General features: G+C 50.3%; 1 protein-coding gene across 4 annotated transcripts in view; it reads left to right on the top strand.

The window, feature by feature from the left end:
* The window catches only part of ALDH3B1 (aldehyde dehydrogenase 3 family member B1), a 54,932-nt gene that overhangs the window by 3,644 nt on the left and 26,900 nt on the right, over positions 1-24,388 (top strand). Inside the window, exon 1 of one of the 4 annotated variants that reach the window (XM_029575486.1) lies at positions 11,116-11,247. The exons of 1 other annotated variant lie outside the window; for it this stretch is intronic. The gene's annotated coding sequence lies outside the window, so the exon portion shown is untranslated. Of the gene's footprint in view, positions 1-11,115; positions 11,248-19,719; positions 20,163-24,388 lie in introns of those variants that run through there. 2 more of the 4 variants (XM_029575484.1, XM_029575483.1) reach the window with 2 other exon arrangements.

Consider the following 24,388-nt stretch of genomic DNA (forward strand, 5'->3'; position numbering starts at 1 on the left):
CAGCCATGGCTAAAATAAAAGCTTTACAAACATTTGTCTTGTGACTGCCTCTCTTCCTCATTGCACTTTCATTTCTCTTCCTGGCTTGCGTTACAGAGATCTTTTCTAATACTTAGCTGCTAGTGTGGTGAAGGACAGGGTAGCCTGACTTAACTGCCAGAGGCAATAAAAGTCCCAGATAAAACAGAGGAGGGGCTGAAGGGTTGGAAGGGAGTGTGATCTGACCTATGAGTCAGGCTGATACTTGGGATGTAAGTCCAAATTCCTCCTGCCACCGGCATCCATGCACTGGAATTTTAAATTGTGCACCCAGTTGCCTGCATAGGATTTAAAATACGCCCGCCGCGTATATGTGTGCTCCTAATTTTAAGCGGTTACTCAAGCAAACATATTTCACTTATCTTCCTTACAACTTTGTTGGCTTTATCACACGCAGGCAAGTGGATTTTTAAACCTGCTCGCGTGAAGGACATTCCCAGTTTTACCAATGAGTCCACTAGTTCGTCCGGTCTGTGAGGTCATCTAATCCCCTCTGGTTCTTCCGCTTACTCTCCCCCCAGTTAACCCAGACCTCTCACCCAGTCATTTTAGGCCTAATCAGGGATTGATGCAGACTTTCACCTCATCGAGCAGAAGTAAACATGCAGGGCTAATAGCCCACCACATGCTGAGGCCACTGAATTTAAAATTTGGATTTATGCTTGTAAATCTGGGTCCCACCCTGGAATGCCCTTGGCACACCTCAACTCCGCCCCCTTTTTTTTTCTCACGCATGCACATATATGCCTGTAATTTGAGGCTTTTAAAATACACCTCGATTAGCGTATATGGGCTTCTTAACTCGAGCAGTGCTTTTAAAATTCACCCCTTACTGCTCTCGTCATCACCACCTCTTCCAGGCATCTCTGCCTTCTCTGTGATATATTTCTCGATGTTGCTTCTGCGTCATCCTTCTTGGAGTTTCATGTCTTGAACCTTAGTTGTACAGTTTCCTTTCCAATAGAAGAGATTTGATGTTTATACATCATTAATACCTTTCAGGGATCTGAAGGTCTGTATCATAGCTCCCCTGCACCTCCTCTCCTCCCTGGGATACATAGTTAGATCCTTCAGTCTCGCCTCCTAGGTTTTCTGATATAGAAGCCATATCATTTTGGTCGCCCTCCTCTGAACTGCTTCCATCCTGTCTCCTATTTATGGCTTCCAGAAATTAACACAGTCCTCCAAGTGAGGCCTCACCGAGATCCTGTGCAAGGCCATTATCACCTCCTTTATCTTGCTGATGATTTCCATGTCTATGCTGTCCAGCTTCCTTCTGGCTTTGGCTACCACCTTGTTACCTTGCTTTACTGCCTTCAGATTGCCAAACATTATCACCCGAAGGTCCATCTCCGGGTCCATGCACATTAGACTTTCGCCCCCATCATCGCATGCAGTTCTTTTGAGTAACTGCCCCTCAGATGCATGAATTTGCACTTCTTGGCATTGAATCCCAGCTGCTAAATCATTTTCATTCTTTAAGCTCTTCACAACTCTTTTCATACTCTGCTTTTTCAGGCGTGACCGCTCTGTTGCAAATCTTAGTATCATTTGCAAAAAGACACATTTTTCCTTTTATTTATTTATTTATTTATTTCACATTTTTCTATACCGAGCTTCATGGTTGAATACCATATCAGATCGGTTTACATCGAACGAGGGATAGAAACTTGTAACAAAAAACAGAACAATAAGTTATAATCAGAAAGAGAGCAAGAAAGTTACATTGAACAAGGACTATAAACTTGGAGGCTTTACAGCTTTGGAAGTAAATAGAGTAAAAAAGGCCCGAGTAGGGCCATAACTTAAAATCAAAAGTCATAAGATAGTTTAATTGTGGAGGTATTGGATAAGAAGCATCTCACAAAGAAGGCATGGTTCCATGGCTCGTGAGTAGGATGGTAGATTATTGTGTGTCTGAAGGATCCAAGAAGGCTAGTCGGAACAGCCAAGTCTTAAGTTTTTTTTTAAAAGTTAGTAGGCATGATTCCAACCTGAGTTCTGCAGGAAGGCTATTCCAAATGTTTGGACCTGCTAGAGAAAAGGCTCGGACCCTGGTCGAAACTAGGCGAATGGTTTTGGTTGGAGGGGGTTGTAACTCTCCTTTGTGGATTTCTCTAATCGGTCTGTTGGATGTATGGAGTTTGAGGGGAAATTCAAGGTCAAGATGAAAATAGTTATGGATGGACTTGTGTATCAGGGTGAGAGATTTGTGAAGGACCCCTTCGCAATGTTGCTCATGAAGATGTTGAACAGAACCAGTCCCAAACCTCATCCCTGAGGCACTCCACTTCACGCTCTTCTTTCTTCAGAGTAACCATTACTCGCTGTCTCTCTCCATTCAGTCAACCACTTTGTAATCCACTCTCACGCATCTCACTTATTAATGAGCCTCCTATGCGGGACTGTATCAAAAGCTTTGCTGAAATCTAAATAAATCACATTGAGTGATCTTCCTTGCTCCAATTCTCTAGTCACCCAATAAAAAAATCTGATTTGTCTGAGAACCTTCTCCTGGTGAATCCATGCTGCCTCGAAGCCAGCAACCCACCGGATTGTAGATAATTATTATCCTTTCCTTCAGCAGAGTCTCCATTAATTTTCCCAGCATCGAGGTGAGGGTAACCGGCCTGTGGTTTCCAGCCTCCTCTCTTGTGAAGCAGAATCACAATCACTGTTTTCCAGTCTTGCGAGACCACTCATTTCCAGGGATCTATTGAACTAATTGCTGCTCCGTGCAGGTTACCCCCGTGCTTATCAGTTTCCCAGACCGTAGAAGTCACGGCTCCTGATTGGTTGTTGTCTGACTCCAACTTCCCTTTCCCCCCTGCTGTTGAAGTGGAGAGCAATGCTGGAGTTGCATCAACAGTATGAAGGCTTATTGGTTAAGGGTAGTAACTGCCGCTCCAGCAAGTCACCCCCATGCACTCATTTCCTCATTTCCATCCTCAAGCCTTTAGGGATCCGCAGTGTTTATCCCATGCACCTTTGAATTCTTTGACTGTTTTCGTTTTTACCACCTTCTCTGGTCGGGCACTCCAGGCATCCAGCACCCTCTCTGTGAAGAAATATTTTCTGGTGTTGGTTCTGAGTTGTCCCCCCTGAAGTTTCATTTTGTGACCCCCTAGTCCTACTGATTTCTTTCCAACAGAAAAGGTTTGAAGTTTGTGCATCATTGAAACCTTTCTTAAGAACATAAGAAAATGCCATACTGGGTCAGACCAAGGGTCCATCAAGCCCAGCATCCTGTTTCCAACAGTGGCCAATCCAGGCCATAAGAACCTGGCAAGTACCCAAAAACTAAGTCTATTCCATGTAACCATTGCTAATGGCAGTGGCTATTCTCTAAGTGAACTTAATAGCAGGTAATGGACTTCAGTTATCTAAAGATCTGTACCATCTCCCTTGCATTTCCTCTCTGCCAGGGTATACATATTTAAATCCTCCTCATCTGACTGATGGTCATTGGTGCTCAGGTGAGCACCTATTCCGACATTAGAGACAATATTATCCCTGTTTTGAAGTACTAAGTAACGCATCGCTCCCTCCCTGGTGGCTTCCATCACCATTGGTTTCAGCAGAGCCCTATGAATGTCATCCACTATCTCTCTACTTCTTGAAGATACTCCACGCCACATCTGGCAGATTCGAATCTCCAATGAGCAACATTTCTCCCTTCTTTCCCACCTTCTGGATGTCTTTGACCAGATCTCTGTCCAGTTTTTCTGTCTGAGTGGGAGGCCTGTAGACTACACCAGTGTAAATGGAAGAACCATCTTTTTTTTTTTTTTTAGGATAGCGCATAGTGCTTCTTTCCTACCCAAATCCCTTGCTTTTCATTTACCTGGATATTGATTATGAGATAAAGAGCTACCCCTCCCCCTTTTCTGTCCTCTGTCCATCCTTAACAAGTTATAGCTCCAGATGGCCATAGCCCAATTATGAGACTCATTGAGCCAGGTCTCTGTAACAGCAACCTTATTCAAGCCCTCCTCCACCATTAGGGCCTGCAGATCTGGGAGACTGCACCTTGAATACTGTGTACAATTCTGGTCGCCGCATCTCAAAAAAGATATCATTGCGATGGAGAAGGTCAGAGAAGGGCAACCAAAATGATAAAGAGGATGGAACAGCTCCCCTATGAGGAAAGGCTGAAGAGGTTAGGACTTTTCAGCTTGGAGAAGAGACGGCTGAGGCGGGATATGATAGCTCTCTGGGCTGGGTGCTGAAAACATTAGCAGAAAGTTTAAAATAGTAAATTCCTGCTCCAGACAAGTGAGTTTTGCATCTCTACCAGCAGATGGAGGCAGAGAACAAAACTTTGAGGCCCTGCTACTTATCCGAGCGTGCCAGCTGCAGCCCCTCAGTATTTCTCTGTCTCCAGCAGATGGTAGAGGTGCCAGCTGCAGTCCCTCAGTATTTCTCTGTCTCCAGCGGATGGTAGAGGTGCCAGCTGCAGTCCCTCAGTATTTCTCTGTCTCCAGCAGATGGTAGAGGTGCCAGCTGCAGCCCCTCAGTATTTCTCTGTCTCCAGCAGATGGTAGAGGTGCCAGCTGCAGTCCCTCAGTATTTCTCTGTCTCCAGCAGATGGTAGAGGTGCCAGCTGCAGCCCCTCAGTATTTCTCTGTCTCCAGCAGATAGAGATGCAAACCTGCATTTTTAACTGAAAGTTAAATTTTGAGAGATAGTGAAGATTTATTTTTTTTTTTTTCACTTAGAGGTTGGATTCTCCCCGAGGTGCTAGGTTCCCTTGTGGGCCATCCCTCGAGTTGAGCCAGGCGACCTGTCTGCCGTAGCTGCTGCTTCTGGAGGCCTAGATATCCAGGGGACTGGCTGCCTCTTCTTTGCCTCCTGCCAGCAGCTGTTCAGGGAAGTGCACTTTGGTTCTTGTAAATTAAGTTTATTTAAAAAAAAAGAAGATAAAGTGAAGGGGAACCATAGAGCAGGAATCCTAGGCTGAGAGATTCAGTCCACGGCTCACTGACCAGGGCGGTCGGCCATTGGGAGCTGCCTTGCCGTGAGGCCTCTCTTTGCCTCTTGCCTTGCTCTGGGGCCTCCTGGGTTTTCCTGTTTTTTACCTTGCGGCCTCCAGGCCTACTAGGATTACCTTGCTAGCCTTGCCCCCCCGTGGCGTAGTGAGGGGGGACAGGGGGAGCAAGGTCCCTGGGCGCCAGGCTGTAGGAGCTCCAAGGGGGCAGGGGCTCTCATCCTGCCCAAAGAAGAGATGGCTGCCGGGGGCGCCCATCCCACCCGGCAGCAGAAGAGGAGGCCTGTGGCTGCCAGGGAAGCCCATCCCGCCTGGTGGCAAAGAGAGCCTGCCAGAGAAGCATTGGCGGGAGCCCATCTCCGCGGCAGGGGAAGAAGGGGTTTGGCGGTGAGGCCGGATGAGTGTAGGTGAGAATGGTAGCCAGAGTGTGGCGAGTGTGAAAGAATCATGGCAGCCTGATACATGGAACCTCTTTCCCAGAGGAGATGCACCTAGCAGAGAGATTAAAAACTTTCAAAACGCCTATTAAAAACCTGGTTGTTCAAGCAGGCCTTCTATTAGGCTCTGGTATTGATGTATGTTTTTGCCGCTCAGCCCCTGTATGTCCTTGCTTTTCATGGAAAGAGTTACATTTTGCATGCTTAGCATTTTATGTATGAGCGTGAGTGTGGGTGTTTGTGTGTCAAAGAATCATGGGAGCCTGGTGTGTGTGTGTGTAAGGGAGTCTCTGAGGGAGAGGGAGAGAGAAGAAACATAAAGAGAAGAGTGACCCTAGAGAGAATTAGGAAAAGATTGACAAGTGGGGAAAAAAGCCCAAAACCAACTGATTAAAAAAATAAAAAGATCAGGCAACAAAGGTAAAAATATATTTTGAGATTTTAGCAATTGGAATATGCCATTTCTTGTAATTTTGATTTCTGCTGTTTAGCTTTCCACTGTTTAAAGTCTGCTTTCTATTCCGGTTTTTGTTTCTAATTTGTAGTCCCTTATTTCTGTATTAGGTAAGGGTGTGACTGAGATGCAGTATTGCTGCTAGCGTGGAGTTTCTCTGTAGGGATTTGTCGCATCTGGCTTGTTCAGTTATCCCATTAGGTGGTGTATTAGTGTTCTAGGGCCTGGTGTATTATTTCCATTGCTGCTTTTTTCATAAGGTTAATAGAATGGAAAATGTCATAATGCCTCTGTATCGCTCCATGGTGAGACCGCACCTTGAATACTGTGTACAATTCTGGTCGCCGCATCTCAAAAAAGATATAATTGCAATGGAGAAGGTACAGAGAAGGGCAACCAAAATGATAAAGGGGATGGAACAGCTCCTCTATGAGGAAAGGCTGAAGAGGTTAGGGCTGTTCAGCTTGGAGAAGAGACGGCTGAGGGGGGATATGATAGAGGTCTTTAAGATCATGAGAGGTCTTGAACGAGTAGATGTGACTTGGTTATTTACACTTTTGAATAATAGAAGGACTAGGGGGCATTCCATGAAGTTAGCAAGTAGCACATTTAAGACTAATCGGAGAAAATTCTTTTTCACTCAATGCACAATAAAGCTCTGGAATTTGTTGCCAGAGGATGTGGTTAGTGCAGTTAGTGTAGCTGGGTTCAAAAAAGGTTTGGAGAAGTCCATTAATGGCTATTAATCAATTATACTTAGGGAATAGCCACTGCTATTAATTGCATCAGTAGCATGGGATCTTCTTAGTGTTTGGGTAATTGCCAGGTTCTTGTGGCCTGGTTTTGGCCTCTGTTGGAAACAGGATGCTGGGCTTGATGGACCCTTGGTCTGACCCAGCATGGCAATTTCTTATGTTCTTATGTTCAGCAGCAGCCCATACCCTCTACTCTTTTCTCAAAGGACGAAAGAAAGCGAATCCAGAAGATTCCATTCCTGGGAGGTGACCTGGCAGAAAAATCACCACTGCCTCTCTGAATCAAGGAAGCCCGGGTTCTTCAGTGCTTGTGCCTGGAGGCATGGAGAGACAGGCAGGCTGCCACGCCTCTATCCTGTTGGGCTGTCTTTCTACCAGAAAGCAGATGGAGGAGTCAGACAGCTGGGTGGGATTCGTGAAGTTCAATCCCAGCTCTGCCACTGCTTCTGTGTGAACCTGCACAAGTCATATCTTCTCTCCAACTCACCTCAGTTCTCAGCTCTGTCCTTGATTTTTGTCTGTATCTTCTTTCTCCTCCAGTTATCATCATGTGCTGTGTATAGGATTCTCAAGGGCAGTGCATATAACGTGCACTAGGATCCTGCTGAATAGAAGATGCTCTCAAAGTGCAAGCTGTAATTCTCCTATAACACACAAGGAGAGCATTTCTTAGCTGAGTGTTCCAGGACCTGGGGGGTGCTGCTTTCGATGGAAGGTTGATAGAAGACCCTTCCATAGCACAGCCCCTGCAGAAATGCATGGCTGCATTCTGCTTGCAGCATATACAGAGCATACACTGCAGGCACTGCATGCTGGCATCACAAATGCAGCTATGGAGCAGTTTCTCCATGGCTGCTGACTGCATGCACAAAACGTGCATTGCAGTTACTGCATGTTGGCATCACATGTGCAGCTCTGAAGGGGATTCACCATGGTTGCTGTCTGCATGCACATGACATATGTTTCAGTCACTGCATGCTGGCATCATACATGCACCTCTGGAAGGGGATTCACCAAGGCTGCTGTCTGCATGCACAGAGCACGTGTTGCAGTCATGGCATCCTGATATTGCACATGCAGCTCTGGAGGGGACCTGCACTGCATTGTGGGGCAATTTTAAACTCTTTACTTGGTACAGATTCCACAGGTACTCTTTTACCTGAAACTATGCACCAAGTTTCAAAGAGAGAGTGCATGGGTACCAAGTGTTTCTGGACCTTTGCAAATGCTTTGTGTGTGGGCCCTTTGTCCATGGAAAATAAAAGAGAGAGCAGAAAATAGACTGTGAGGTCAATTTTAAAAGAACTGCTGGCACAAAAAGGCCCGTATAGACACATATGTGGGCTGCGTGCAAGCCACACGGATTTTAATTAGCCGCGATTTACACACGTATATACCCATGCATGCACCAGAAAAGGGGGCGGGGCCAACATTTACACGTGTACTCCGTATTTTCAAACCAGAGGCTGCAGCGCATGTCTGTTTCTTGGAGAGAGACCATAACTATACATCTACCACTGTAAGAGGGGCACTTTCAGCTCAGGGTGGGTGAGTTGGGTGGAGGGTGGTGTTACATTGGTCTGCCTAGGGTGCTACAGACCCTTGCACCGGCCCTGTGCACGAGGATTGCAGGGGCCCATGGTAAAGGTTTCTAGGGGCAGAAACAGGGAAGTGCCTGGAGTCCTGCACACTCAGATAGCTGAGCTCCCCATACTTTGCATACCATGTAGCCTCTGTGACAGTCAGAGGAGAGGTAGGGGTCACTTAATACTCAGTAATTAATTTTAAGTGACCATTGAATAATAATCAGTACCTGTTCTCTCTCCACCCCCCAATCTTGAGAAATCTTAGGGTGAGCAGAACTCAAAACTTCCCAGATATACCAATAGAAAATACACAAAGTAGGTTTGTCTGAGTAACCTGTTAAAATTAGGAGCAAACCTATGCACAGAAGGCATATTTTAAATCATAAGCACTTCAGTGCCAGGAAAAATAGTGGAAAGTGTTCTGAACATCAAAATCACAGAACATATAGAAAGACATGGTTTAATGGAACAAAGTCAGCATGGCTTTACCCAGGGCAAGTCTTGCCTCACAAATCTGCTTCACTTTTTTGAAGGAGTTAATAAACATGTGGATAAAGGTGAACCGGTAGATATAGTGTACTTGGATTTTCAGAAGGTGTTTGACAAAGTTCCTCATGAGAGGCTTCTAGGAAAAGTAAAAAGTCATGGGATAGGTGGTGATGTCCTTTTGTGGATTGCAAACTGGCTAAAAGGCAGGAAACAGCGAGTAGGATTAAATGGGCAATTTTCTCAGTGGAGGGGAGTGGGCAGTGGAGTGCCTCAGGGATCTGTACTTGGATGGAGCTTTGCAATATATATATAAATGATCTGGAAAGGAATACGACGAGTGAGGTTATCAAATTTGCAGACGATACAAAATTATTCAGAGTAGTTAAATCAGAAGCGGATTGTGATACATTACAGGAGGACCTTGCAAGACTGGAAGATTGGGCATCCAAATGGCAGATGAAATTTAATGTGGACAAGTGCAAGGTGTTGCATATAGGGAAAAATAACCTTGCTGTAGTTACACGATGTTACGTTCCATATTAGGTGCTACTACCCAAGAAAGAGATCTAGGCGTCATAGTGGATAATACTTTAAAATCGTCAGTTCAGTGTGCTGCAGCAGTCAAAAAAGCAAACAGAATGTTAGGAATTATTAGGAAGGGAATGGTTAATAGAACGGAAAATGTCATAATGCCTCTGTATCGCTCCATGGTGAGACCACACCTTGAATACTGCGTACAATTCTGGTCGCCGCATCTCAAAAAAGATATAATTGCGATGGAGAAGGTACAGAGAAGGGCTACCAAAATGATAAAGGGGATGGAACAGCTCCCCTATGAGGAAAGGCTGAAGAGGTTAGGGCTGATCAGCTTGGAGAAGAGACGGCTGAGGGGGGATATGATAGAGGTGTTTAAGATCATGAGAGGTCTAGAATGGGTTAATGTGAATCTGTTATTTACTCTTTCGGATAGTAGAAAGACTAGGGGGCACTCCATGAAGTTAGCATGTGGCACATTTAAAAGTAATCGGAGAAAGTTCTTTTTTACTCAACGCACAATTAAACTCTGGAATTTGTTGCCAGAGGATGTGGTTAGTGCAGTTAGTATAGCTGTGTTTAAAAAAAGGTTTGGCTAGGTTCTTGGAGGAGAAGTCCATTAACTGCTATTAATCAATTATACTTAGGGAATAGCCACTGCTATTAATTGCATCAGTAGCATGGGATCTTCTTAGTGTTTGGGTAATTGCCAGGTTCTTGTGGCCTGGTTTTTGGCCTCTGTTGGAAACAGGATGCTGGGCTTGATGGACCCTTGGTCTGACCCAGCATGGCAATTTCTTATGTTCTTATCACTCAGTTTTCTGTATGGCATTGAACTGCATGGAAGAATGAAAGAGATGCTTGCAGGGGGGGGGGTCTGCAAAACCTTTAGGGACTGAAAAGGTGTCTGTGCTCCCTAAAAGATTGGGAGCCCCTGTTTTACTGTCTTGTATCCCCCTTCACATCCCCATGTAATGGTCATGTGTCCTATGGTGGCCGATATTCTCAGCACAGGGTTTTCCTTTTCACCAGAATTAGGCCTCTTGGCTGATCACCTCCGAGAGGGATCTTAGAGGACCAGCTAATTCATGCAGGCAGACCGTTGCAACGCTGTGGAAATCAGCTGGAGGTGTGGTATAAAGAAAGTTATGAGCTTGCCTTCGTAGAAAAGGCCGTGAAGCTGAAACACAATTTGACAATGTCTGATAACATGGAAATGTTTCTGGGAGTGGGAGTACTGAGATGGGAGGGTAATAATGCTTAGGGGTAGGTATTCAGGCTATGCTTGTTTCTGTATTGCCCTTCCTCATTCGGTGAGGGCCGTTTCTAGGTTGCATTTTGCTTTGAGAGAGTATAGGCAATGGACGCCACTGATTGGTCTGTGCTGTGCGGTCCTTTTTAGTTAAAAAAAAAAACATACCACGATGCACGTGGATGTAAACTCAGCAGGCAGAACTGGCCAAGCCTCCTTATTTGACCCTGGGTCTCTGGGCAGCACTGTTTTGTAATGTCACAACAGTGCTTGTACCTGGGTACGCCAACAAAATCAAGACTCGTTGGCCAATGGACTCCGTTTCAGTGCTGAGATTTCAGCCCAGTGCGTTGTGGTATTTGTAATACATCCACATGAAATCAGTACCGCAGGGAGCCAGGAATCAGGAGAGGAGACGGCTCAGGTAGCAACTTCCATCCCTGTAATAAATAATGATGTTTCCGGCTGGGCTGCACGACAGCACAAACTCTCTGCCAGGATTACGTTATAATGTGTTTGGTTCTAAGGTGTGGCCCAAACCGAAAAATTCCTCCCCAAAATTTGGCAGCATGTAAAAAGACACTGGCAGCCTGGCACCCTCAGCCATGAGCACGTCGGTGAAATGTGAGCGAAGGAGGGTGTGCGCGAGCCATTACTCGCCTGATGGAGGCTGTGGGGGCAAAGGTGCCTGGGAAGATCAGCTGAGTAACCCAGGTGAGTGCCCCGTGAATGATTCACCGAGATATACCCTAGGACCTTTGGCTGTGCAGGCAGACGGGAGTTGGCGCCATCTAGAGACAGCCCGCTGGCAAAGGAACGAAGGGATGAGAACGTGAGAGGAAGTGCGAGTTGCTAAAGACCAGGACTAAGGCTCGTTGCCAGGATTAAGAAGGCTGCTACAAGTCAGGACTCAGGTGCATCGCCAGAGCAACGTGCGTATCTGTACTGGCATAGCAGCGAGTGCTGCAAGTCAGGACTCAGGTGCATCGCCAGAGCAACGTGCGTATCTGTACTGGCATAGCAGCGAGTGCTGCAAGGCAGGATTGAGGTGCACTGGCAGATCTGGGAGGGGTGCATATCAGTACTGGCATAGCAGCGAGTGCTGCAAGGCAGGATTGAGGTGCACTGGCAGATCTGGGAGAGGTGCGTATCTTGGTACTGGCATAGCGGGTGCTGCAAGGCAGGATTGAGGTGCACTGGCAGATCTGGGAGAGGTGCGTATCTTGGTACTGGCATAGCAGCGGGTGCTGCAGGGCAGGATTGAGGTGCACTGGCAGATCTGGGAGGGGTGCGTATCTTGGTTCTGGCATAGCAGCGGGTGCTGCAAGGCAGGATTGAGGTGCACTGGCAGATCTGGGAGAGGTGCGTATCTTGGTACTGGCATAGCAGCGGGTGCTGCAAGGCAGGATTGAGGTGCACTGGCAGATCTGGGAGGGGTGCGTATCTTGGTACTGGCATAGCAGCGGGTGCTGCAAGGCAGGATTGAGGTGCACTGGCAGATCTGGGAGGTGTGCGTATCTTGGTACTGGCATAGCAGCGAGTGCTGCAAGGCAGAATTGAGGTGCACTGGCAGATCTGGGAGGGGTGCGTATCTTGGTACTGGCATAGCAGCGGGTGCTGCAAGGCAGGATTGAGGTGCACTGGCAGATCTGGGAGGTGTGCGTATCTTGGTACTGGCATAGCAGCGAGTGCTGCAAGGCAGAATTGAAGTGCACTGGCAGATCTGGGAGGGGTGCGTATCTTGGTACTGGCATAGCAGCGAGTGCTGCAAGGCAGGATTGAGGTGCACTGGCAGATCTGGGAGGGGTGCGTATCTTGGTACTGGCATAGCAGCGAGTGTTGCAAGGCAGGATTGAGGTGCACTGGCAGATCTGGGAGAGGTGCGTATCTTGGTACTGGCATAGCAGCGGGTGCTGCAAGGCAGGATTGAGGTGCACTGGCAGATCTGGGAGGGGTGCGTATCTTGGTACTGGCATAGCAGCGGGTGCTGCAAGGCAGGATTGAGGTGCACTGGCAGATCTGGGAGGTGTGCGTATCTTGGTACTGGCATAGCAGCGAGTGCTGCAAGGCAGAATTGAGGTGCACTGGCAGATCTGGGAGGGGTGCGTATCTTGGTACTGGCATAGCAGCGAGTGCTGCAAGGCAGGATTGAGGTGCACTGGCAGATCTGGGAGGGGTGCGTATCTTGGTACTGGCATAGCAGCGAGTGTTGCAAGGCAGGATTGAGGTGCACTGGCAGATCTTGGAGGGGTGCGTATCTTGGTACTGGCATAGGAGCGGGTGCTGCAAGGCAGGATTGAGATGCACTGGCAGATCTGGGAGGGGTGCGTATCTTGGTACTGGCATAGCAGCGAGTGCTGCAAGGCAGGATTGAGGTGCACTGGCAGATCTGGGAGGGGTGCATATCTTGGTACTGGCATAGCAGCGAGTGTTGCAAGGCAGGATTGAGGTGCACTGGCAGATCTTGGAGGGGTGCGTATCTTGGTACTGGCATAGCAGCGGGTGTTGCAAGGCAGGATTGAGGTGCACTGGCAGATCTGGGAGGGGTGCGTATCAGTACTGGAATAGCAGTGGGTGCTGCAAGGCAGAACTGAGGTGCATTGGCAGATCTGGGAGGGGTGCTTATCAGTAATGGAATAGCAATGGGTGCTGCAAGGCAGGATTGAGGTGCACTGGCAGATCTGGGAGGGGTGCGTATCAGTACTGGAATAGCAGCGAGTGCTGCAGGGCAGAATTCAGGTGCACTGGCAGATCTGGGGGGGTGTGTATCAGTACTGGAATAGCAATGGGTGCTGCAAGGCAGAATTGAGGTGCACTGGCAGATCTGGGAGGGGTGCGTATCTGTACTGGAATAGCAATGGGTGCTGCAGGGCAGGATTGAGGTGCACTGGCAGATCTGGGAGGGGTGCGTATCAGTACTGGAATAGCAGCGAGTGCTGCAGGGCAGAATTGAGGTGCACTGGCAGATCTGGGAGGGGTGCGTATCAGTACTGGAATAGCAGCGAGTGCTGCAGGGCAGAATTGAAGTGCACTGGCAGATCTGGGAGGGGTGCGTATCAGTACTGGAATAGCAATGGGTGCTGCAGGGCAGGATTGAGGTGCACTGGCAGATCTGGGAGGGGTGTGTATCAGTACTGGAATAGCAATGGGTGCTGCAGGGCAGGATTGAGGTGCACTGGCAGATCTGGGAGGGGTGCTTATCAGTACTGGAATAGCAGCGAGTGCTGCAAGGCAGAATTGAGGTGCACTGGCAGATCTGGGAGGGGTGCGTATCAGTACTGGAATAGCAATGGGTGCTGCAGGGCAGGATTGAGGTGCACTGGCAGATCTGGGAGGGGTGCGTATCAGTACTGGAATAGCAGTGGGTGCTGCAGGGCAGGATTGAGGTGCACTGGCAGATCTGGGAGGGGTGCGTATCAGTACTGGAATAGCAACGAGTGCTGCAGGGCAGAATTGAGGTGCACTGGCAGATCGAATAGCAATGGGTGCTGCAGGGCAGGATTGAGGTGCACTGGCAGATCTGGGAGGGGTGCGTATCAGTACTGGAATAGCAATGGGTGCTGCAGGGCAGGATTGAGGTGCACTGGCAGATCTGGGAGGGGTGCGTATCAGTACTGGAATAGCAATGGGTGCTGCAGGGCAGGATTGAGGTGCACTGGCAGATCTGGGAGGGGTGCGTATCAGTACTGGAATAGCAGCGAGTGCTGCAAGGCAGAATTGAGGTGCACTGGCAGATCTGGGAGGGGTGCGTATCAGTACTGGAATAGCAATGGGTGCTGCAGGGCAGGATTGAGGTGCACTGGCAGATCTGGGAGGGGTGCGTATCAGTACTGGAATAGCAGTGGGTGCTGCAAGGCAGAACTGAGGTGCATTGGCAGATCTGGGAGGGGTGCTTATCAGTAATGGAATAGCAATGGGTGCTGCAAGGCAGGATTGAGGTGCACTGGCAGATCTGGGAGGGGTGCGTATCAGTACTGGAATAGCAGCGAGTGCTGCAGGGCAGAATTCAGGTGCACTGGCAGATCTGGGGGGGTGTGTATCAGTACTGGAATAGCAATGGGTGCTGCAAGGCAGAATTGAGGTGCACTGGCAGATCTGGGAGGGGTGCGTATCTGTACTGGAATAGCAATGGGTGCTGCAGGGCAGGATTGAGGTGCACTGGCAGATCTGGGAGGGGTGCGTATCAGTACTGGAATAGCAGCGAGTGCTGCAGGGCAGAATTGAGGTGCACTGGCAGATCTGGGAGGGGTGCGTATCAGTACTGGAATAGCAGCGAGTGCTGCAGGGCAGAATTGAAGTGCACTGGCAGATCTGGGAGGGGTGCGTATCAGTACTGGAATAGCAATGGGTGCTGCAGGGCAGGATTGAGGTGCACTGGCAGATCTGGGAGGGGTGCGTATCAGTACTGGAATAGCAATGGGTGCTGCAGGGCAGGATTGAGGTGCACTGGCAGATCTGGGAGGGGTGCTTATCAGTACTGGAATAGCAGCGAGTGCTGCAAGGCAGAATTGAGGTGCACTGGCAGATCTGGGAGGGGTGCGTATCAGTACTGGAATAGCAATGGGTGCTGCAGGGCAGGATTGAGGTGCACTGGCAGATCTGGGAGGGGTGCGTATCAGTACTGGAATAGCAATGGGTGCTGCAGGGCAGGATTGAGGTGCACTGGCAGATCTGGGAGGGGTGCGTATCAGTACTGGAATAGCAACGAGTGCTGCAGGGCAGAATTGAGGTGCACTGGCAGATCGAATAGCAATGGGTGCTGCAGGGCAGGATTGAGGTGCACTGGCAGATCTGGGAGGGGTGCGTATCAGTACTGGAATAGCAATGGGTGCTGCAGGGCAGGATTGAGGTGCACTGGCAGATCTGGGAGGGGTGCGTATCAGTACTGGAATAGCAATGGGTGCTGCAGGGCAGGATTGAGGTGCACTGGCAGATCTGGGAGGGGTGCGTATCAGTACTGGAATAGCAGCGAGTGCTGCAAGGCAGAATTGAGGTGCACTGGCAGATCTGGGAGGGGTGCGTATCAGTACTGGAATAGCAATGGGTGCTGCAGGGCAGGATTGAGGTGCACTGGCAGATCTGGGAGGGGTGCGTATCAGTACTGGAATAGCAGTGGGTGCTGCAGGGCAGGATTGAGCATTAGGAGAACTGCAAATGCTCGTAGACGTTTCAGCACTAAAGTAACAGGAAGGGTGCACTCCAGGTCAGGACTGTGCATGGTCAGAGCTGGGGCTGGGGACTTTCAGTACTGGAATAGCAGAGGCACGCTTCAAAATATAAACAAGATTTTATAGTCACAGGCTAGCAAAAAAGCTTCAAGCTAGAGAGCAGAGCACTTGTCAATGATTACACCTATACATTTTAAGCAATTAAACGCTGTAGAGAAGGGCAGGCCCGCCAGGCTCAGTGGCAGTGGACCTGGGTCTGGTTTGGGCGGGGATGCTGCAGAGGCACCGTTCCTATCCAGCAACATTTTAAAACTACCTCACCAATTGGAAAGGATTAAGAACAAGAGAACAAATTAATTTACATTATAAAGTCACAGATTTCTTGACAAAACCAGAAGTGTAAATAGACTGTAGGGAACAAAGATTTGTAAACGAACATTTTCATTACCTTTTAATCAACTGTCAGTAAAAATCAAATTAGAAACCACAATGAGCTTCCACAATCAGTACTGGGACTAAGGGAAACCCCATTAAGCTAACTGGTAATAGATTTAAAACAAACTTTTTAAAGTATCTTTTTTTTTTCCAGGCAAAGCTGTGGAGTTTGTTTCCAATAGATGTGGTGAAGTGAAGATTAAATCGCTGAGTTTAAGAAAAGGGTTGGATAGGATCTTGGGGACAGGTAGACTTGTGCTTCCGCACCCCTGGGAGTGAGCAGGAGACCATGCACCTCCTCTTCCAGGAGGCCGGGCTTGGTGGAGCATTGCCCTTCTCTTCTAATCCACCCGAGGCCGTTGTCACTATACACCCCATGCTCATGGCTATTGGGGTCACCATCATGGTCGCCCCAGCCTTCTTGGAAGCCTGCCATGGTTGTACTGCCCCCTCTTTGCCTCCTCTCGCTGAGGGCTGAGCAATCTCCCTCCCTCTGGTCTGAGTAGCAGAAATGCAGGGGCCCAGAGCGTTCACACACATACTCTCACACACACACACTCTCACACACACACACACCATCTTCACTCTCCTAACCCGCAGTGGCAGCTTCGGAAAGCTCTCATAGGTGTAGAAAGTAGAGGAAGAGGCACGGGCACCACAGGGAGGGTGAGTGCACAAAAGCTGGTTCAGTGTCCCTGAAGTGCTGCTTGTGCCTGTCACTGACTTTTGGAGTTCTGCCTGCTGGTCAAGTCTGAGGTGCACTGGCATAGCTGTGTGTGGAGTTCACTGCTGGAATAGCAGGGCAGGTACGAGGTGCTTTGGTCCAGCTGTGGGGCTCAGTGTTGGAATAGCAGGTGCTTTGGTCCAGCTGTGGGGCTCAGTGCTGGAATAGCAGGGCAGGTACGAGGTGCTTTGGTCCAGCTGTGGGGCTCAGTGCTGCAATAGCAGGGCAGGTACAAGGTGCTCTGGTCCAGCTGTGGGGCTCGGTGCTGGAATAGCAGGGCAGGTACGAGGTGCTCTGGTCCAGCTGTGTGGCTCGGTGTTGGAATAGCAGGGCAGGTACGAGGTGCTTTGGTCCAGCTGTGGGGCTCAGTGCTGGAATAGCAGGGCAGGTACGAGGTGCTTTGTTCCAGCTGTGGGGCTCAGTGTTGGAATAGCAGGTGCTTTGGTCCAGCTGTGGGGCTCAGTGCTGCAATAGCAGGGCAGGTACAAGGTGCTCTGGTCCAGCTGTGGGGCTCGGTGCTGGAATAGCAGGGCAGGTACGAGGTGCTCTGGTCCAGCTGTGGGGCTCGGTGTTGGAATAGCAGGGCAGGTACGAGGTGCTTTGGTCCAGCTGTGGGGCTCAGTGCTGGAATAGCAGGGCAGGTACGAGGTGCTTTGTTCCAGCTGTGGGGCTCAGTGTTGGAATAGCAGGTGCTTTGGTCCAGCTGTGGGGCTCAGTGCTGGAATAGCAGGGCAGGTACGAGGTGCTCTGGTCCAGCTGTGGGGCTCAGTGTTGGAATAGCAGGGCAGGTACGAGGTGCTTTGATCCAGCTGTGGGGCTCACTGCTGGAATAGCAGGGCAGGTACGAGGTGCTTTGCTCCAGCTGTGGGGCTCACTGCTGGAATAGCAGGGCAGGTACGAGGAGCTTTGGTCCAGCTGTGGGGCTCAGTGTTGGAATAGCAGGGCAGGTACGAGGTGCTCTGGTCCAGCTGTGGGGCTCGGTGCTGGAATAGCAGGGCAGGTACGAGGTGCTCTGGTCCAGCTGTGGGGCTCAGTGTTGGAATAGCAGGGCAGGTACGAGGTGCTCTGGTCCAGCTGTGGGGCTCAGTGCTGGAATAGCAGGGCAGGTACGAGGTGCTTTGGTCCAGCTGTGGGGCTCAGTTGTGGAATAGCAGGGCAGGTACGAGGTGCTTTGGTCCAGCTGTGGGGCTCAGTGCTGGAATAGCAGGGCAGGTACGAGGTGCTTTGGTCCAGCTGTGGGGCTCAGTGCTGGAATAGCAGGGCAGGTACGAGGTGCTTTGGTCCAGCTGTGGGGCTCGGTGCTGGAATAGCAGGGCAGGTACGAGGTGCTCTGGTCCAGCTGTGGGGCTCGGTGCTGGAATAGCAGGGCAGGTACGAGGAGCTTTGCTCCAGCTGTGGGGCTCGGTGTTGGAATAGCAGGGCAGGTACGAGGTGCTCTGGTCCAGCTGTGGGGCTCAGTGCTGGAATAGCAGGGCAGGTACGAGGTGCTTTGGTCCAGCTGTGGGGCTCAGTGCTGGAATAGCAGGGCAGGTACGAGGTGCTTTGGTCCAGCTGTGGGGCTCAGTGCTGGAATAGCAGGGCAGGTACGAGGTGCTCTGGTCCAGCTGTGGGGCTCAGTGCTGGAATAGCAGGGCAGGTACGAGGAGCTTTGGTCCAGCTGTGGGGCTCGGTGCTGGAATAGCAGGGCAGGTACGAGGTGCTTTGGTCCAGCTGTGGGGCTCAGTGCTGGAATAGCAGGGCAGGTACGAGGAGCTTTGCTCCAGCTGTGGGGCTCAGTGCTGGAATAGCAGGGCAGGTACGAGGTGCTCTGGTCCAGCTGTGGGGCTCAGTGCTGGAATAGCAGGGCAGGTACGAGGTGCTTTGGTCCAGCTGTGGGGCTCACTGCTGGAATAGCAGGGCAGGTACGAGGTGCTTTGATCCAGCTGTGGGGCTCGGTGCTGGAATAGCAGGGCAGGTACGAGGTGCTTTGGTCCAGCTGTGGGGCTCGGTGCTGGAATAGCAGGGCAGGTACGAGGTGCTTTGGTCCAGCTGTGGGGCTCAGTGTTGGAATAGCAGGTGCTTTGGTCCAGCTGTGGGGCTCAGTGCTGGAATAGCAGGGCAGGTACGAGGTGCTTTGGTCCAGCTGTGGGGCTCGGTGCTGGAATAGCAGGGCAGGTACGAGGTGCTTTGGTCCAGCTGTGGGGCTCAGTTGTGGAATAGCAGGGCAGGTACGAGGAGCTTTGGTCCAGCTGTGGGGCTCAGTGCTGGAATAGCAGGGCAGGTACGAGGTGCTTTGCTCCAGCTGTGGGGCTCAGTGCTGGAATAGCAGGGCAGGTACGAGGAGCTTTGGTCCAGCTGTGGGGCTCAGTGCTGGAATAGCAGGGCAGGTACGAGGTGCTTTGGTCCAGCTGTGGGGCTCGGTGCTGGAATAGCAGGGCAGGTACGAGGTGCTTTGGTCCAGCTGTGGGGCTCGGTGCTGGAATAGCAGGGCAGGTACGAGGTGCTTTGGTCCAGCTGTGGGGCTCAGTGCTGGAATAGCAGGGCAGGTACGAGGTGCTTTGCTCCAGCTGTGGGGCTCAGTGCTGGAATAGCAGGGCAGGTACGAGGTGCTTTGCTCCAGCTGTGGGGCTCAGTGCTGGAATAGCAGGGCAGGTACGAGGTGCTTTGCTCCAGCTGTGGGGCTCTTGGCTGCAGGCGGTGCTGCTGGGGTGGATTGGCAGGGCTGTGTGGGGCTCAGACGTTGTTTTCTTAAAGTCCCTTGCTATTTTCTGTGTTTACTCAATCTTGGCAGCGTTTGACAGGAAAGGGAGGGGGGAGGGGGGGAGGGTGCTGGGTGAGACGGGTCACATGACATTGATGGGTTGGGACTCGCTACAATGGGAGAAAGAGCCTGGGGCAGGGCAGGGCTGCACTAGGAGGGGAAGCAGGAACCTTCCGACCCCTGGGGGGAGGGGAAGCAGGAACCTTCTGACCCCTGGGAGGAGCCTTTGGGGTGGGCTCTGCTCCGTGTGCCTCGGAGGAGAGGAAGGGAAAAGAACATTTTTTTTTAGCCAAGGAAGCAGGAATTTGTGTGAAGATCTGGTCACTGTGGGTGCATGGCAGCTGCAAGGCAGCTGATGGCTCCTCCTTCCCATTGCTACAGAGAAAACAGTTCCAGTTGTTATGCAATTTGTCACGAACTGTGACAGTCAGAGGCTTATTCCAGACCTTGAGCCTCGGAAGGGAAGGATGTGCATTGAGTAAGCAGGGAGGGGTGGCAGAGGGAGCCTGAGACATCTTCAGACACAGAGAGGAACCGCTCAGATATCAACAGCTGCACAAAGGTAAAGACCTGGATTTAATTAGCAAGAGAAGCTTCTCAGAGGCAGTAGGAGGGCGTTTACAGGGCGATGACAAGGGTCCTGGGCGGCTGCAGAGCTACGGAGGGTGGCAGGGTGGGTAGAGGGGCACTCCCAGGCCTGGGGAGAAAAGGGCAATAGGGAGGGGGAGTCTGACAGTAAAGTGGTCTGGGCCCCGCAGTTATGCAGAGAAATAGCAAGCGGCCCTCCAAATAGTTTTCCTGTAGTCTCTTGTTTGTCCTCTGTGTGTGAACTTTTAACCAGCCTGTAAGGTCTGCAGAGAAGGGACTGGCGCATCTCTACAAGGCTGCACATCTGTAGTGGCAGAATAAGATTGATTAGAAGTAGGGATCGTTTCTGTGGACACTGATCCGCAGACTCAGGTTTCTAGTGCTGGCCCTTTTAAGGGCTATAAACAAGAGACCTTCCTTTGCTCAGCCACAGGCCAGAGTGGGGGTCACTGGCCACTGTATCAGCATGAAAGAATCCCTTTACAGCCAGGCTGGGCACAAGCTTTTTTAAGTATGAGAGAAAAGGTAGACTATTAGTCTTGCAACCTCCTGGGCACTCTAGGCTTGACTTGCTTGGGCTGATGCAGGTTCATTTTAGGAGACACCAGGGTTTCCCCTGCAGAATCTGTAACAGCCCCATCCTTGTCCTCCTCCTGCACGGGCTTCCTCTTACCCGGGATACCCATGTGAGGCATGAGAGCACGGCACGGAGGGGAGGACCCAGGCATGAGAGCACGGCACGGAGGGGAGGACCCAGGCATGAGAGCCCGGCACGGAGGGGAGGACCCAGGAAGAGAAAACATAGTGTGGGGGGGGGGGGGAGGTGTGTGCAGGACAGAGAGGACCCAAAAAGGAACATGAGAGGACAGGAGGGAAGGAGTCCTGGAAGGAACGGATACCAAAGATTCACCAGGAGTCTTGAGTACAGCACTAATGATGGGTCAGATTTGTGTTGCCATTTGCTGTCATTTTTCCGAAGCTCATATGTTTTTAATCAGGAAAGTGAACGTGACGTGACTTAATGAGAGCAACTCCTCAATTTATAGGGAGAGGGAAAAGACCAAGAATTTAGGTGCAAAAGTTAAGTTCTGCGCTGAGGCAGCAGGACACCGCCAACCTTCCCTGCGGCCAGGCGCTGCCGTCCGCGCCCGACAGCCCGCATCCTAGGCACGCACGTGCCAGACCTTGGCCCTCTTAAAGGGCCAGTGGCAGGAAAAGCCCCTTGGATTTCCAATCGACAAACCTTTTCCCATTGGAAAGAAATCGGTAGGACTAGGGGTCACGAAATGAAACTCCAGGGAGGACGACTCAGAACCAACGTCAGGAAATATTTCTTCACGGAGAGGGTGGTGGAGGCCTGGAACGCCCTTCTGGAGGAGGTGGTGAAGACCAAAACGGTGAAAGATTTCAAAGGGGCATGGGATAAGCACCTTGGATCCCTAAAGGCCAGAGGATGGGAATGAGGAAAAGAGCGCATGGGGGTAACCTGCTGGTGTGGCGGTTACTGCCCTTAACCAATAAACCTTCATGCTGTTGATGCAAATCCATTATTGCTCGTTGCTTTTATGGCAGGGGAAAAGGGGAATTAGATTCTGACAGCAACCCACAAGGACGTTGGATTTGACGGTCTGGGAAAACAAATAAGCATGGGGGTAACTTGCTGGTGTGGAACTCCAACATTGCTCTCTGCTTCAACGGCAGGGAAAAAGGAGAATTGGATTTAGACAGCAACCATCGAGGGCCCCGACTTTGACGGTTTGGGAAACTAAGTAAGGGGGTGACTTGTGTGGCACAGCAAATGCCACCATAAGCATTCTGGGCAGACCGGATGGACCGTTTGGTCCTTTTCTGCCGTCATTTTCTGTGTTTCTATCTATGATGTCACAGCCCAAGCCAAAGGGCTCCCTCGCGCCTGCATTCAGCGCCTCAGGAACAGGTCCTCCTACTTAGTTCCAGCGTCTTGTCTCCTGCGCTAGTAGTGTCTCCAGTCTTCGCTTCCTTTCTCATGGTCCTCCTGTTCTTCTCTTCACCTGCCTGCCCTGTCTATCTGCCCCTTCTCTCCACTCAAAAGCATGTATGTAAATCGTTCTGACTACTATGGTATATAAACAATTTTAAATAAATACATAAATCTTGGATATGCTTGACTGTTGCCAGCCACCGACCACTGCCTCCCTCTGGATAAGCCTAATTGCCACCTGCCTCTGCCCATCACCCTCACCTTGGACTCATCTGACCTCCACCTGCCTATGACTCTGCTATCCAAGGACCTTCACCTGCCATCAGCAGAGACCCCACCTAAGTCCTGCTGGACCTGGCACCCAAAGGCTCAACCCGAGGGTAAAGAGGGCTGGTATAGGTGAAGCTCCAGTTGGGTCTCTGCTTCGTCCAGGTCTGCCTTCTGTCGGTGGGAACCTGCTGGACTCCCTGTAGGTTGTGTCAATCCTGCCTCAGCCCAAGGGTCCACAAACGCAACAGGTTGCTGAGGTCATGGACCCGGCGAACTTGACTTCCTTGCAGGCCATTCTGGGTCTTGCCCACAGGCTGCATGAGCAGAACAAACCTTGGAGCTTCTGACCGCTTCCATGGATTGGCTAGCCACCTACCTGAACACGGACTAGTGCTGCCGTGCCACCTCCAACAGTATTGGTACCACCACCTCTTGGAGCCACTAACCGTCCAATCCCACATTTACCAACTCCATCCCGGTATGTCGGGAATCCCAAGCGATGTCAGGGATTTCTAAATCAGTGCCACATGCATTTTCAACTGCAAGCACCAGTATTCCCAGATGACCAGACGAAAACCCCATACATACTATCTTTACTGGATAACTCAACCCTGGTTTTGGCATCTCCCTTTTGGGAATGGGGAGATCCCCTTTTGCTCAACCTGTAACAGTTCACTGAACAATTCAGAGTTACCTACTCATCCACGGCAGTCCTCCTCATTGCCCTTACCTGCAAGGGTACCAATAACAAAGACTGGCTACATGAAGCTCTAGAGGTATTTCAGAAGTTAAAAAAACACCTTCACAGACGAGCCTTGTTAGCATCATCTGGATCCTACATTACCCTTAATTTTAGAAGTCATTGCCTTTTCTCTGGGCATAGGAGCTGTCCTTAGCCAACACGTTTCAGAAGAAGTCCTCTCGCCATGTTCCTTCTTTTCTAAAAACTTTTCTTCAGCTGAATGTAATTATAGTATCAAAGATCGAGAGCTTCTAGCTGTCAAATTAGCTCTCGAGGAATGGCATCCCCTGCTCGAAGGAACCCAACTCCAGATTACAATATACACAGACCAAAAAAATCTCAAACATCTACATCACATTCAGCAGCTTAATGTAAGACAGGCCTATTGATCTTTTGTACTTCGATTTTGAGTTGTGGTATTGTCCAACACCCAAGACTTTTACGAGTAGATGCCCTTTCTTGCTCCTTCCAGATGGAGAATGTTCCAGAATCTCCCAGACATATTATCGATTCCTCCAGGATACTTTTATCCCCTACACGGAAAAATGGTCGTACCCTCCAGACTCCATGAGAAAGTATTAAAATGGGCCCATGACTTACATGCCACAGGTCGCCCTGGGTGGGCACGAACCACCCAGGGCGACCTTACTGGTGGCCCAAAATGAAGCATGATATCAAGGACTACGTTGACTTGTGCCCCACTTGCACACAGCAAAAAGCTCTGCATGGCTGACTCTGGGGGCTGTTAAAGCCATTTCCAACCCCCAGGGAACCCTGGACCCACCTGTCCTCTGACTTTATCGTAGACCTCCCAAACTCAGACAGCACCACCATGATTTGGGTGGTGATAGACTGATTCTCTAAGATGGCACACTTCATTCCTCTATTGCGCCTCCTTTCCACACCAGAACTGGCGCGTCTCTTCACTCTTTTTGTCTTTCGCCTGCATGGCTTGCCTAAGCACATATTGTCTGATAGAGGAGTCCAGTTCACTCCGCGATATTGGTGCTTCCTCTGCAGGAAGTTCGGCATTATGCTTGATTACGCCACAGCTTATCATTCGCAAAGTAATGGACAAGCAGAGCGCACCAGTTGCACCCTCAAGACCTTCCTGCATTTATATGTTAACGAGTGGCAGGACAACTGCCACTCTTCTGCCGTAGGCAGAGTTCTCACATATCACTTATATCAACACAGCCACCGGTTCTTCCCCATTTCAGCTGGTCTA

Source organism: Rhinatrema bivittatum, chromosome 13 (genome assembly GCF_901001135.1).
Source record: "Rhinatrema bivittatum chromosome 13, aRhiBiv1.1, whole genome shotgun sequence".
In the NCBI taxonomy this organism is placed as follows: Eukaryota; Metazoa; Chordata; class Amphibia; order Gymnophiona; family Rhinatrematidae; genus Rhinatrema; species Rhinatrema bivittatum.